We start from the raw sequence: 10,507 nt of genomic DNA, 5'->3' as shown, positions 1-10,507 counted from the left end.
TGGAACACAATAGGACTTAAATAAACTGTGCTGGAACGAACGAGTATACAAACAAGAGTTATATACGGAAGAGGAAGAGCAAAATAAAGAATAAAAAGTCCATGTCTGTATTTCAATAACATTTTTTTTCTTAAGTCCCTGTAAGATTTTGCAACTAGGAGTAGGAAGGGTAAGACGGCGACTCTACAAAATCCAAAACAAGCCTTTTTCTCGCCTTCCCAAGCCCCAGGCAGCTCCGCGCCTGCGCAGACCTCCACTGCCCCACCCCCTGCACTCAAGGGGGCGGGGCCAGGCGCACGGCGGCTCGGGCGCGTGTGGATGACGTCACTCGGCGCGTGCCCGGGTAGCCCGTGGTAACACCTAGTCTGCGGAAGTGGAGACGAGCTGGCAGGCGGCTGACACAGGTAACCCGAGCGCTCCCTGTTGGGTCCCTGCCTTCCTCTCCAGCGGCACCTGGATGGCGGCGGGGTCAGCAGCGTCCCGTTTTGAAGGCAGCCAGGAGCCCACCCCTACCCTCATCTTTCCTGATCACCTGGGTTCCCATTCCCTCTCAGTCCTTCCAGACTCCTGAAGCTGAACCAGTTCTGGGGACTGCGCTGAGCCTGCCACTTCTCTCCGCCTCCACCCTCGGGTGGTGATGGGCTCTGACGCTCCTCTCCCCGGTGGCACAGACATTTCCCAGACTGCAGTTGCCGCCTCCTTCCTCTGTTGCCTCCAAGGCCCACCTAACCCGCTTCTCTCCGCTCCTAGCCCCACAGGGCTCATCTCCAATCTTGTTTAAGGAGACAGAACAGTTTCCGATTCTGTTCATTTCCACTTGCAGTGACACCCGGCCACCTTCCCTCCTCCCCGAGGATCCTTACTGAGAGCACCAAGTTTTGAGTTATTGTGTCCCTAAAGAGCATTCGTTCACTGTCAGTCTGGAGTTTTGCTCATTAAGGCATGTGTTTGTTGGGTAAGGGGGTGGCGCAGTAATGTGAAAATTTATTGCTATAATAAGTGATCCACATGGCATCCAGTCAACCGTCGAGATAGATGAAACAGTTACAGCATTTCATTAAAATACTCCTGTCCTGTATTTCTTTTTTGTTTTCAAGCAATGATTACAATTATCCTCGCAAAGGTAGCCGTCAAAATAAATAAGCAACAGTACCCAACTAGGAATGTTTAGACCGCCAAAAAATGATAGGATTCGTATTGTTGATAAGGCAATGCGGGTTATTACAAAACCAACCAGAAAAGATATGGGTGGAGAAACAGGATTCCGACGTTTTTTTGTCTCATTTGATGATTTGGTTTTGTATTTTCTTGTACTTTAATATGCTCCATTTTTGAATAGGGCATATGGTACTGTACTTACTGTAATTCTGAGAAGCCTATGAATGACTTGCTAATTGGTAAGATTAGGCTCTTACATTTGGGGGACAAAGTAGAAAAAGGTTAGGGAATAATAGTAGTCGCTGTTTGTTGACCATCTGCTATATCCCAGGGACTGTGTTCAGCACTTTGCATGTGTTTTTTCCTTAGCTCACACAAGAACCTTGTGAGTTAGGAATTAGTATCCTCAACTTACAGAGAAGGAAACTTTGGTTCAGGTATGTGAAATTAACTTGCCAAAAATTCATGGTAACTATACTGGTGGAGACAAGCTTGAAGTTCAGTTCTATGTATGAGTTGAAAGCCTGTACTTTTTTTTTTTTAATAACTCACTATGAGTGATCAGATTCTAGGCTTTTTACAATAATGACACAATTCTATGAGTTTATTCACTCATCTATCCAAATGATTTGACACTTTCTAATATCTTTAGTATTAAGTTCTTATATACCTAGAATCAAAACACGTGGACACCTTAATTTATTTATGATCCCCCTACACACACACACCACACACACACACACCACACACATACCATATTTTTCATTAAGAATGAGATAATTGGCAAATAAGATTGCTCAGTAACTTTCTGTTTGGAGCTCTCAGGGAATGAGTAATTTTGGACAGTTGTAAGTTTTACCCCTTTAGAAATAAAAATCATATTGACAGTTTTGGATGGAAAAAATTTAAATGCACTAAATAATTCTTTGCCTTCTAAAACAGTAAGTATACTGAACATATTTTAACTTTCCCTTATGTCTCAGAGCAGTCATTATGAATCTCATTGTTGTGTTGTGATTTGGTGATTTCCTCAGAACATTTGTTATATTTGGCCCCCAAACTGCTTTGCATTTTGAGTTTTCCTAGACTTTATGTAGTGTACTCCTTAATATCACCAAGAGATTGTAAACCATAGCAATTTAAATTAAGGACCGGGAAAGCACGCTTGCAGGATTCCAGCCCTTGCTCTGCCACTTACTAGTAGGACAGTGAGCCCAGACAACATGGTTGACCCCTCTACACCTCAGTTTCCTCATTTGTAAAATGGGAATAATAAGAATACTTTTTGTCTGAGGTTGTTGTGAGGGATGTGAGTTAGTAGTAAATGTAAAGAGGTTATAACAAACCAGGCATATTCTAAGAGCCATGTAAGTGTTTCTAATATTATTATTAGTCTGGTTTTGGCTTTTTGTTCTTTGAATATTGTATTCTAGTTCTTTGAAAAATTATTTTCTAATTTATTTTTATTTTTTTAATTGACGATAGTTGATTTACAATGTTCTGTTATTTTCAAGTGTACAGCAAGGTGATTCAGTTATACATACATATATATATTCTTTTCCATTATAGATTATTACAAAACATTGAATATAGTTCCCTGTGCTATACAGTAGGTCCTTGTTGTTAGTCTATTTTATATGTAGTAGTATGTATCTGTTAATCCCAAACTCCTAATTTATCCCTCCTGCCTCTTTCGACTTTGGTAACCATAAGTTTGTTTTCTGTGTCTATGAGTCTATTTCTGTTTTGTAAATAAGTTTATTTGTATCCTTTTTTTAGATTCCACATATAAATGATATCATATGGTATTTGCCTTTCTCTGTCTGACCTACTTCACTTAGTATGGTAATCTCTAGGTCCATCCATATTGCCATCCATATTGCTGCACATGGCATGATTTCATTCTTTTTATGACTGAGTAATATTCCATTGTACATATATACCACATCTTCTTTATCCATACATCTGTTGATGGACCTTTCGTTTGCTTCCATACCTTGGCTGTTGTAAATAGTGCTGCTGTGAACATTGGGGTGCATATATCTTTTTCAATTAGAGTTTTTGTCTTTTCTGAATATATGCCCAGGAGTGGGATTGCAGGATCATATGGTAATTCTAATTTTAGTTTTTTAGGGAACCTCCATACTGTTCTCTATAGTGGCTGCACCAGTTTATATTCCTACCAACAGGGTAGGAGGGTTCCTTTTTCTCCACACCCTCTCCAGCATTTATTATTTGTAGACAATTTAATGATGGCCATTCTGACTGGTGTGAGGTGATACCTCACCGTAGTTTTGATTTGCATTTCTCTATGAAAATTGTTATTCTTTGAATAGTATTTGATATGTGGTAATTACAAGAAAATTAAATTATACTAACTAGAATCCTGTATCCTAACCTGTATGTTAATTAATTAATTTCTTTCTAGTTTGCTGATCTCTGCTTTATTTTCTTACTTTTTAACATCCTTATTGGAATATAATTGCCTTCAATGGTGTGTTAGTTTCTGCTTTATAACAAAGTGAATCAGCTATACACATACATATATCCCCATATCTTCTCCATCTTGCATCTCCCTCCCACCCTCCCTATCCCACCCCTCTAGGTGGGCACAAAGCACTGAGCTGATCTCCCTGTGCTATATGGCTGCTTCCCACTAGCAATCTGTCTTACATTTGGTAGTGTGTATATGTCCATGCCACTCTCTCACTTCATCCCAGCTTACCCTTCCCCCCCCTGTGTCCTCAAGTCCATTCTCTATGTCTGCGTCTTTACTCCTGTCCTGCCTCTAGGTTCTTCAGAACCCTTTTTTTTTTATTTTCTAGATTCTATATATATGTGTTAGCATATGGTATTTGCTCTTCTATTTCTGACTTACTTCACTCTGTATGACAGACTCTAGGTCCATCCACCTGACTAGAAATAACTCAATTTTGTTTCTTTTTATGGCTGAGTAATATTCCATTGTATATATGTGCCACATCTTCTTTATCCATTCATCTGTCGATGGACACTTAGGTTGCTTCCATGTCCTGGCTATTGTAAACAGTGCTGCAGTGAACATTGTGGTACATGACTCTTTTTGAATTATGGTTTTCTCAGGGTATACACCCAGTACGGGGATTGCTGGGTCATATGGTAGTTCTGTTTTTACTTTTTAAGGAACCTCCATACTGTTCTCCATAGTGGCTGTATCAATTTACATTGCCATCAACATTGCAAGAGGGTTTCCTTTTCTCCACACCCTGTCCAGAATTTATGTTTGTAAATTTTTTGATGATGGCCATTCTGACTGCTGTGAGGTGATACCTCATTGTACTTTTGATTTGCATTTCTCTAATGATTAGTGATGTTGAGCATTCTTTCATGTGTTTGTTAGCAATCTGTATATCTTCTTCAGAGAAATATCTGTTTAGGTCTTCTGCCCATTTTTGGATTGGGTTGTTTTTTTGATATTGAGCTTCATGAGTTGCTTGTAAATTTTGGAGATTAGTCCTTTGTCAGTTGCTTCATTTGCAAATATTTTCTCCCATTCTGAGGGTTGTCCTTTCATCTTGTTTATGGTTTCTGTTGCTGTGCAAAAGCTTTTAAGTTTCATTAGGTCCCATTTGTTTATTTTTGTTTTTATTTCCATTTCTCTAGGAGGTGGGACAAAAAGGATCTTGCTGTGATTTATGTCATACAGTGTTCTGCCTATGTTTTCCTCTAAGAGTTTTATAGTGTCTGGCCTTACATTTAGGTCTTTAACCCATTTTGAGTTTATTTTTGTGTATGGTGTTAGTTAGTGTTCTAATTTTATTCTTTTACATGTAGCTGTCCAGTTTTCCCAGCATCACTTATTGAAGAGGCTGTCTTTTCTCCACTGTATATTCTTGCCTCCTTTATCAAAAATAAGGTGACCATATATGCATGGGTGTATCTGTGGGCTTTCCATCCTGTTCCATTGATCTATATTTCTGTTTTTGTGCCAGTACCATACTGTCATGATTACTGTAGCTTTGTAGTATAGTCTGAAGTCCGGGGGCCTGATTCCTCCAGTTTTGTTTTTCTTTCTCAAGATTGCTTTGGCTATTCGGGGTCTTTTGTGTTTCCATACAAATTGTGAAATTTTTTGTTCTAGTTCTGTGGAAAATTCCATTGGTAGTTTGATTGGGATTGCACTGAATCTGTAGATTGCTTTGGGTAGTATAGTCATTTTCACAATGTTGATTCTTCCATTCCAGGAACATGGTATGTCTCTCCATCTGTTGGTATCATCTTTAATTTCTTTCATCAGTGTCATAGTTTTCTGCATACAGGTCTTTTGTCTTCTTAGGCAGGTTTATTCCTAGGTATTTTATTCTTTTTGTTGCAGTGGTAAATGGGAGTGTTTCCTTAATTTCTCTTTCAGATTTTCCATCATTAGTGTATAGGAATGCAAGAGATTTCTGTGCATTAATTTTGTATCCTGCTACTTTACCAAATTCATTGATTAGCTCTAGTAATTTTCTGGTAGTGTCTTTAGGATTCTCTGTGTATAGTATCATGTCATCTGCAAACAGTGACAGCTTTACTTCTTTTTTTCTAATTTGGATTCCTTTTATTTCTTCTTCTTCTCTGATTGCTGTGGCTAAAACTTCCAAAACTATTTTGAATAATAGTGGTGAGAGTGGGCAACCTTGTTTTGTTCCTGATCTTAGTGGAAATGGTTTCAGTTTTCCACCATTGAGAACGATGTTGGCTGTTTGTTTGTCCTATATGGCCTTTATTATGTTGAGGTAACTTCCCTCTATTCCTACTTTATGGAGGGTTTTTATCATAAATGGGTGTTGAATTTTGTCCAAAGCTTTTTCTGCATCTATTGAGATGGTCATATGGTTTTTCTCCTTCAGTTTGTTAATATGGTGTATCACATTGATTGGTTTTCATATATTGAAGAATCCTTGCATTCCTGGGATAAACCCCTCTTGATCATGGTGTATGATCCTTTTAATGTGCTGTTGGATTCTCTTTGCTAGTATTTTGTTGAGGATTTTTGAATCTATGTTCATCAGTGATATTGGCCTGTAGTTTTCTTTCTTTGTGACATCTTTGCCTGGTTTTGGCATAGGGTGATGTTGGCCTCGGAGAATGAGTTTGGGAGTGTTCCTCCCTGTGCTATATTTTGGAAGAGTTTGAGAAGGATAGGTGTTAGCTCTTCTCTAAATGTTTGATAGAATGTGCCTGTGAAGCCATCTGGTCCTGGGCTTTTGTTTGTTGGAAGACTTTTAATCACAGTCTCAATTTCAGTGCTTGTGATTCGTCTGTTCATATTTTCTATTTCTTCCTGGTTCAGTCTCAGGAGGTTGTGCTTTTCTAAGAATTTTTCCATTTTTGCAGGTTGTCCATTTTATTGGCATACAGTTGCTTGTAGTAATCTCTCATGATCCTTTGTATTTCTGCAGTGTCAGTTGTTATTTCTCCTTTTTCATTTCTAATTCTATTCATTTGAGTCTTCTCCCTGTTTTTCTTGATGAGTCTGGCTAATGGTTTATCAATTTTGTTTATCTTCTTAAAGAACCAGCTTTTAGTTTTATTGATTTTTACTATCGTTTCCTTCATTTCTTTTTCATTTATTTCTGATCTGATCTTTATGATTTCTTTCCTTCTGCTAACTTTGGGGGTTTTTTGTTCTTTCTCTAATTGCTTTAGCTGTAAGGTTAGGTTGTTTTTTTGAGGTGTTTCGTGTTTCTTGTTTCTTGAGGTAGGGTTGTATTGCTAGAAACTTCCCTCTTAGAACTGCTTTTGCTGCATCCCATAGGTTTTGGGTCATTGTGTTTTCATTGTCATTTGTTTCTAGGTATTTTTTGATTTCCTCTTTGATTTCTTCAGTGATCTCTTGCTTATTAAGAAGTGTATTGTTTAGCCTCCATGTATTTGTATTTTTTACATATTTTTTCCTCTAATTGATATCTAGTCTTATGGTGTTGTGGTCAGAAAAGGTACTTGATACGATTTCAGTTTTCTTAAGTTTACGAAGGCTTGATTTGCGGCCCAACATGATCTATCCTGGAGAATGTTCCATGAGCATTTGAGAAGAAAGTGTATTCTGTTTTTGTTGAATGGAATGTCCTGTAAATATCAATTAAGTCCGTCTTGTTTAATGTATCATTTAAAACTTGTGTCTCCTTATTTATTTTCATTTTGGATGGTTTGCCCATTGGTGAAAGTGGGGTGTTAAAGTCCCCTACTATTATTGTGTTACTGTCGATATCCCCTTTTATGGCTGTTAGCATTTGCCTTATGTATTGAGGCGCTCCTATGTTGGGTGCATGAATATTTATAATTGTTATATCTTCTTGGATTGATCCCTTGATCATTATGTAGTGTCCTTCTTTGTCTCCTGTAATAGTCTTTATATAAAGTCCATTTTGTCTGTTATGAAAATTGCTACTCCAGCTTTTTTTGACTTCCATTTGCATGGAATATCTTTTTCCATTCTCTCACTTTCAGTCCGTATGTGTCCCTAGGTCTGAAGTGGGTCTCTTGTAGACAGCAAATATACGGGTCTTGTTATTGTATCCATTCAGCCAGTCTGTGTCTTTTGGTAGCATTTAATCCATTTACATGTAAGGTACTTATAGATGTGTATGTTCCTATTACCATTTTCTTAATTGTTTTGGGTTTGTTATTGTAGGTCTTTTCTTTCTCTTGTGTTTCCTGCCTAGAGAAGTTCCTTCAGCATTTGTTGTAAAGCTGGTTTGGTGGTGCTGAATTCTCTTAGCTTTTGCTTGTCTGTAAATATTTTAATTTCTCCTTGAATCTGAATGAGATCCTTGCTGGGTAGAGTAATCTTGGTTGTAGGTTTGTAGGTTTTTCCCTTTCATCACTTTAAGTATGTCCTGCCACTCCCTCTGGCTTGCAGAGTTTCTGCTGAAAGATCAGCTGTTAACCTTTTGGGGATTCCCTCATACGTTAATAGCTGCTTTTCCCCCGCTGCTTTTAATATTTTTTTCTTTGTTTTTAATTTTTGATAGTTTGATTAATATGTATCTTGGGGTGATTCTCCTTGGGTTTATCATGTATGGGACTCTCTGAGCTTCCTGGACTTGATTAACTATTTCCTTTCCCATATTAGGGAAGTTTTCAACTATAATCTCTTCAAATATTTCCTCAGTCCCTTTCTTTTTCTCTTCTTCTTCTTGGACCCGTATAATTTGAAAGTTGGTGCATTTAATGTTGTCCTAGTGTTCTCTGAGACTGTCCTCAATTCTTTTCATTCTTTTTTCTTTATTCTGCTCTGCAGTAGTTATTTCTACTATTTTATCTTCCAGGTCACTTATCTATTCTTCTGCCTCAGTTACTCTGCTATTGATTCCTTCTAGAGAATTTTTAACTTCATTTATTGTGTTGTTCATGATTGTTTGTTTGCTCTTTAGTTCTTCAAGGTCCTTGTTAAACGTTTTTCGTATTTTTTCCATTCTATTTCCAGGATTTTGCATCATCTTTCCTATCTTTACTCTGAATTCTTTTTCAGGTATACTGCCTGTTTCCTCTTCATTTGTTTGGTCTGCAGGGATTTTACCTTGCTCCTTCACCTGCTGTGTTTCTCTGTCTTGTCATTTGGCCTAACTTACTGTGTTTGGGGTCTCCTTTTTGCAGGCTGCAGGTTTGTAGTTCCCGTTGTTTTTGCTGGCTGCCTCCAGTGGTAAGGTTGGTTCATTGGGTTGTGTAGGCTTCCTGGTGGAGGGGACCAGTGCCTGTGTTCTGGCGGATGAGGCTGGATCTTGTCTTTCTCGTGGGCAGGACTGTGTCCGGTGGTGTGTTTTGGGGTGTCTGTGACCTTATTATGATTTTAGGCAGCCTCTCTGCTGATGGGTGATGCTGTGTTCCTGTCTTGCTAGTTGTTTCACATAGGGTGTCCAGCACTGTAGCTTGCTGGTCCTTGAGTGGAGCTGGGTCTTAGCGTTGAGATGGAGATCTCTGGGAGAGCTTTTGCCTTTTGATATTATGTGGTGCCGGGGGGGGGGGGTCTCTCGTGGACCAATGTCCTGAACTCGGCTCTCCCACCTCAGAGGCACAGGCCTGTCACCTGGCTGGAGCACCAAGGCCCTGGGTAGTTCAGGGTTTCTTAGGAAGTGTAGACAAACTGAAGTCTGGGGTTGCAGATATCTCAAGCCCAGTTGGAGCTGGAAAATCTGCTTCCAAGCTCACTCATGTTGTTAGCAGGTTTCAGTTTCATGTTGGCAGGTTTCAGTTTCTGGCTGGCTGTTGGCCAGAGGCTCAGTTCTTCTAGCCGTATGTTAATTTATTAAATTCACTTTCATTGTGTCTTTGTAATGCAATATGCGTTTTTCTTAGAGTGTTTGGAGTAGAGCTTTCAAATATTTCCTTTTATTATATGTATTAAAATAATGGACTTTCAATGTCTGTTTGAATTTTGGGGGATATTTCAGTGTTTTAAATTATGGTTTACCAATACATGGGAACCCTCTCTACGTTTGAATTGAATGTCAGTTGATTTACACAACCCTTTATGGTGCCCTGGGCAGTTATACTATTGCACTCATGTTATCTTGCTTCTTTGTGGATAAGTACTTCTTTATAAAACCACCATTATGCATTGGCCTCATATAACGTTATCTCCTCAGTATAGTTCTCTTTCCTTCTATCTCCCTCATGGAAGTAAAAAACAAATTGACTCTATCAACAAGGTGAAATAATGTTCCATATGAAATTTGCAAGGTATATACCCCTTTTCAGGTGTGTACTTTAATCCAAGACCAGCTAAGAGTTGATGTTGACTCCTTTGATGTCCGTAGTTAGGAACTTGAGAATAAATGATCTGTCCTTTATTTTAATACTATTAAGGCTGATAATCATGTTAAAACTTCTTGTTGAAAATATAGGCTATAGTTTTAAAAAGTTTTTCTAAGATGGTAAAATGTATTTACATAATATAAAATTGAGTATTTTTATGTGTACAGCTCATTGGCATTAAGCACATTCACAGTGTTATTTAATTATCACCACTGTCCATTTTCAGAATTTTTTTGTCTTCCCAAACAGAAACTCTGTACCCATTAAACAACAACTCCTCATTCCCCTCACTCCCTATACCATCCTGCCCCAGCCCCTGTTAGCCTCTGTTCTACTTTTTGTCTCTATGAATTTGCCTATTCTAGGTTCCTCATGTGGGTGGAATCAGACACCAATTATCCTTTGTGTCTGGTTTAGTTCAATTGGCATGTTTGCAAGGTTCATCCAAGTTGTAGCATGTATCAGAATTTCATTCCTTTTATGGCTGAATAATATTCCATTGTATTATCTACCATATGCTGTACTTCTGATGCATATTTAATTTTGCTTATTTAAAAATTTTAAAAATTTT

The 10,507-nt window shown here is 38.3% G+C and overlaps 1 protein-coding gene across 1 annotated transcript in view; it reads left to right on the top strand.

Annotated features, from left to right (window-relative positions):
- Positions 1 to 346: 346 nt before the first annotated feature.
- The window catches only part of AOPEP (aminopeptidase O (putative)), a 390,564-nt gene continuing 380,403 nt past the window's right edge, over positions 347 to 10,507 (top strand). The window contains exon 1 of the mRNA XM_089913031.1: positions 347 to 10,507. This exon is cut by the window's right edge and continues 19,032 nt beyond it. The gene's annotated coding sequence lies outside the window, so the exon portion shown is untranslated.

This window comes from Delphinapterus leucas, chromosome 6, assembly GCF_059928025.1.
Source record: "Delphinapterus leucas isolate spDelLeu-1000000601 "Yukka" chromosome 6, BTC_Dleu_Yukka2, whole genome shotgun sequence".
NCBI classification, from domain to species: Eukaryota; Metazoa; Chordata; class Mammalia; order Artiodactyla; family Monodontidae; genus Delphinapterus; species Delphinapterus leucas.
This window is presented reverse-complemented; position numbering and strand designations above follow the sequence as displayed.